This window comes from Magnolia sinica, chromosome 15 (genome assembly GCF_029962835.1).
Source record: "Magnolia sinica isolate HGM2019 chromosome 15, MsV1, whole genome shotgun sequence".
Lineage (NCBI taxonomy): Eukaryota > Viridiplantae > Streptophyta > Magnoliopsida > Magnoliales > Magnoliaceae > Magnolia > Magnolia sinica.
Genome location: NC_080587.1, coordinates 73,404,014 through 73,409,914, shown reverse-complemented (window position 1 = coordinate 73,409,914; position 5,901 = coordinate 73,404,014).

Sequence of the window (5,901 nt, the reverse complement as noted above, 5' to 3'; positions counted from 1 at the left end):
GCTGGCGAAACTGATGGATGAGGTGGCTTCACACCGTTGGTTTTTATGAGATTTCTCAATCAATTGATTTCTAGACATGAGCAGGCACTAGAAATTGATTTCTCAATCAATTTATGAGACTGTTATGGGCCATCCATTTCTTAGCAAATGATTGAACGGCTAGGATCAGCTTACCGAATTGATGTTTTCCAACGTATCAGAAATTACAGGTGGGCCTGACACGATGGACGATGTAGATCAACCGATGGAACCAATTCTAGACTTTCTAGCCCTGGCCAGTGATTGGTCGGCTAGGATGATTACAGCGTCTTGCTCGTCGGCAAAATGTACGAGTTGCTGACTCGGGATGATGTATCCACGTGATGGATGTTACTGTTATGGATTCATCCATTACTAGCCGTTCATCGGACGGGTCAGCTCACCGTAGCCACTTGATGGGAAGCGGATTGCCTGGGACCGTAGGTGGAGCCACCATGATGTTTGTGAAAAATCCATCCCGGCCATCCGTTTTTCCAGCTTATATAAGGAAATGAACCCAAAAATCAGGCAAATCCAAGCCTCCAAGTGGCCACACCACAGGAAACAAACAGTGGGGATTGAACGTGGTGAGGCCACAAAAAAGTTTTGGATCAGGCTAATATTTTTATCTTTTCAGTTCAACGCAGCGGGAATGACATTATGAACGGTTTGGATGGCATATAAACATCACGGTGGACCCAGGAAGGTTTCAACGGTAGACAATTCCTTCCCTACCTTTTCCCGTGGTGTGGCCCATTTGAGTTTTGGATATGCCTCATTTTTGGGCTCTAAAACTAACATGAGCATGCAAAGCAGATGGATGGGGTGGATTTCTCACAAACATCATGGTGGGCCCCACTTTTGTTGCGACCCAGGAACTTCCAGCGATAGGCGTTGCAGGCAATCCACGTCCAACTCATGGGCGATTCAAGGTGGAACCAACGTGATGGATGATGAAGCTCAACGATCAGATCAAACGAATTCTAGTATAAACAATATGGGTCGTTCATTCGCCTAACCATTGATGGGATGGTTAGGATGACTCCAACGTGTTGCACATCAGCAAATGTATCGGTTGCTGACTCAGGACGATTCCATGCACGTGAGTGGGCCACATGGTTTGGTAATCCAAAGGCTATTATGTGGGTTTCCAATTCTAACGAGTGGGGCCCACTAGTAGATAGTACAGGCTATTGGTCCATCCACGTCCCATCTGATGGAGGATAAGGACCCTAGTTTTTCCGAGGCTGGGAATTTGCACCGGAAAATAAAAAACATATGAAACATCTATGAGGTTTTTTTATTTAAAAAAAAAAAAAAAAAAACAGAAAAGAAAAAAAGAACGGCTATGGTTTAACCATTTGAATAATTTTCGGGCCGTCCAACATCCATCCTAAAGCCATTGATTAAACGGTCCAGATCAAGTAGTTAACACCTAAGAGCTGAGGAGAATAAACCAAACAGTCCAAAGCTTCTCTAACATTGCCTGAAGTTTCAAACAGACAAAGATGCAAGTATTCTTTCATACATTAGCTGAAAAGTTTAAAAATACACCGTGGATGTTCGCACATAAAATAAATAAATAAATAATAATAATTTAAGTATTGTTACATTACCTTATGTTGGAATATATAAATCTTAGAGTTTCAAAATACACCTAAAAGTCCACGTTCACATAGATATATAAAAAGAAAGAAAAAGACCTGACAATCAAGTAATTTTTTGTCCATTTCGCGACATACAAGAGCCGTCGTATATATAAAAAGATAGCATGGGGTGACCCGCCACAACTAACTCACGGCACTCTGCGACAAGATTGAAGCGTATTTCATTTTGCGCGCTCTTCTTCTTCATGGGAAATAACTCTCCCTTGAATTGAAGTTTGTTTTGTTTGTATTCAATCATTGAAGAGCCCACTCGATAAGGCTTATGATAGTGAGGATTGCTTACACAACTAGTTGTACGTCTAGCTAATTGGTGTGGGCCGGGGGACCTAATCCTAATATTTGTATAACATTCCACCTCTCTACCATGGAAGCTGATTGGCTGGTGTACCACACACCAGCTATATGGTGTAGACACGTGTGGTGCCAATACAAGCGCCAACGCTCCTCGATCTCCGAGTTGTATGAATGGTTCAAAGGAGATCAAAGTTACATGGGCCCCTCAATAATGTATTTATTATATCCATACCATTCATCCATTTTTGAGATGATTTTAGAGCATTAGACAAAAAATGAATCATATTCAAAGCTCAAATGGACCACCAAAAATAGCAGCGAGGATAATGATTTTCACCGTTAAAAAATTCATAGGGCTTACCATAATGTTTATTTTCCATCCAATATATTAATAAGGTCACAAATACATGGATGAAGAGGAAAAACAAATTTCATATTGATCCGAAACTTCTGTGACCCCCAAAAGGATTTCCATGGTAGACGTTCAATTCCCCACTGCTTTTTGCAATGTGGTCCACTTGATCTTTATATCACATAACTCATGATGGGACCCACAGGACTTGCTGACGTCAACACACCAGCTATATAGCTGGTGCGTGGTACAACAGCCAATCCGCTTTGTCTATGATGAAAATGATGCTTTTAAAAATAAGTAGATTCAACCATTAGATGTATATATATATATATATATATATATATATATATATATATTTATATATATATATATATATATATATATATATTTTGTTATCTTATCATTTGTTGTAAACTTTGTCATGAAAAGATACCTGCATGTTACCAAGACTTTAGCGAGGTATCTTTCACTCAGTCTACCACTTGAGCTATGGATCAGGGTGTATTGGATGAGGTTTATATGAATGTAGAGGTTTTCTAGTAGTTGTTCGTTCTGCTTGTGGTGTGATTGACAAGATAGATAGACATGATTTTTATACAAATGCCGTGAGGCCATTATTTAGAATTTAAAATTTTCAAGATTCCAACTTATGAGAAAATACATGTGCATGGTCCATGCCTAGCTAGCCGCCTTAACATGACCGGTCGCTTACATGCAGACCAAATGAGTGGAGCTTTGATTTATTTCTCATTGGTGTGAAAAATATCGTCAAGATTTTGAAAATAGAGAAGTGTATTAGACAATGTTATTGTGAGTTTCAGCAGATTTTAAATATTTTGATATTATTTTCAAATTTTAAAAATTTTCTTAAGATATTTTTAGACAATCACACCAAAAAAGAAAATATTTTAAAATTAGGGAAATTTTCATGTAATAGCTTATCTTTTAGTGTATTTTTCAAAAACTACCTATTTTAAAAATTAAGAGTGGATCAACGCGAAGCTTTTAGGCCATGGCTATTTAAGGTGAAATCGTTCATTTGCTTATTCAGATTAGGATGAAAGGAGGACACTAAGATCATCATGATCCAAAACTTCTCCAACCCCAAGAATGTTTCAACGGTGGGAGTGCAATCTCAACTGTCTCTTCTTGTTTGGTCCATTAGAGTTTTGAATATAACTGATTATCTTGGCTCATTCCCTAAAATGTGAGGCCAAAATGGATGAACGCTATGGATGTTAAAGAAACACCGCAGTGGGCAACACCATCTTAAAGTGAAAATGGTCCATTGCATCAAAATCAAACTAATGCCCTTTTTAGTTAACCCTCTTTCAATTGAAATCAAATTTGTAGTTAAGGTAACAACTTCAGACATGGCCGACTCCCATAATAGCGTATCATCTTGACTTGATTTTGTTTACTCCATTTGTTTGTTTCAGTAAGTACCAATTTAGATTCTTTTCCTACCAATATCGAATGGAATAGAATATGTCAAGCAAAATCTTCTTCATATATATATATATAAATTTTTGCTAAGGAGCCACTTTCATGGGACATTAATAACATGCCTAACTTTAAATGGCACATGGGGTGACCTATTATTGATTTGAATGAATAATTCATTCATATAACCAGGAGCAAGTCATTGTGTAAAAGTCATGCCAATTAAATGATCTGAAGTGTAGGACGAATAGCATAAAAAATGGATGGTTAAGATTAAGTGAAGAAACAAAATAGCTCCATCTGCTAGATAAATCACACTTTGTATTGCTAATGATTCCAAAGTATTACTTTTGATTGATTATTGTAACTTTTTGACCATATTCAATGGGTTAGAATCATGTAATTGGTGTGATTTTTGCACTGTGACTCGCTTCTATTGGCATGATTGAATTGACCGTCTTGATCGACGATCAAGCATCCACCAATTTGGTTTTTTAGTATTTTCTCAATATTATGATATTAACTAAAAAAGTAAAAATATAAGATATATATATATATATATATATATATATAATTTATTTAGTAATTCAAAATAATTATTTTTCCGTATTTTCATTTCAGCGAGGTTTTTCCTGTAATACTTAAAGAAACCCTAAAAATTTGAAAATTTCCTGAGAAATTTCTAAGCCAAGAAATTGCCAAGAACAAGATGCCTCTATGCCCAACATGCACCATACATGGGACCTAAACTATTGTTATGAGAATAATTCATCAGGGTTGCATGTTCTAGATGGATGAATGGTTCAATGGTTGGGATAAACCTATTGGTGGGGACCAAGAGGATTCTCACGGTGGATAACCTGAGAAAAAGGAGTATGCCCATAGTTAATATCTGTCTTTGCTGTACGAAGAACAGAGAATTTATCAACCATATGCTGCTTTTCTGTCCTTTCATCTTTCGGATTTGGAAAGATTTTCTCAATTACTTTAATATGAGGTGGTGTTTTCCTGGTTCTGATACCCTTCTTCTCAAAGCTTGGCATGGGGTTAGATTGGGCAAGCATAGGACGCACTTGTGGCAAATGGCAATCATTATTATTTGGTGGTCAGTTCAGGAAGAAAGAAACGATAGATGCTTTAGGAACTTCTCAAACTCAGAAGCGGTTGTCGCGAGCAAAGCTAAGCGGCTATTGATCAAATGGGCTGTCTATGGAGTGGGCCTAAAGGATGTTGATTTTCTTTTTCTTGGAGTCTAGCCATTGATTGCCTCCTCGGCGATGTCTCTTTTCTCTCCTGCTTTGTATCCCCTTTCCTTTTCTAATATATATTCAGTGACTTCTCAAAAAAAAAAAAAAATTGGTTGGGATAAATCTCAAATTTGAGTAGCATGAAAACATTCAAGGGTTTGGACAAACTTCAGATTTGAGTAGCATGAAAACAGAAGGGTCAAAGAGACCCCCCAAAACTAAACTCTTATGTTTTAGTCCGATGGGTCAACTCCAAGACACGATCTTACTCGACCAGTACATTTTGAATTGATTTTTAATAAATAACCTATTAATTTAAGTAATTATCATTGGAGTACCTTCCGCATAGATTTTTAATCGAAGTTAGGGTTAGCTATGTGAGCAAAAGGGATGGGCAGCTCAGGTGGACCCCACGGCGATGTTTATGTAAAATCCACTCCCGTCACTGGGTGCTTCACTGCATGTTAGGTGAACCACATAATTGCAAACGGTGTGCTTAGGGCAACACTTACCCTCCAAATTATCCCCCTTGGCATGGCACACCTGAATCCTGATTTTTGGGCCCTAGGCCTAAATTTTGGTGTGGTATGCATTGTTCGAAGTATCTCCAATGTTATCTATAACTCTAGCTTAATGATACCAATAACGCTAGTAGCAATATCTATAATACTAATAGAATAAGCAGTTTTAGGTAACATTGTAGTGTGAAATATCACCAATGTATCGCCAATATTTTCAACTGTGTAAATTTTAGGTGTCACTTGTATTACCGATGTATTGATATCGCCACCATATTATCAATATTTTTGACTAAGTAAATTTCAGGTGTTACTTTTTATTGCCAATGTATTACTAATATTTTGATAATATCATCAAT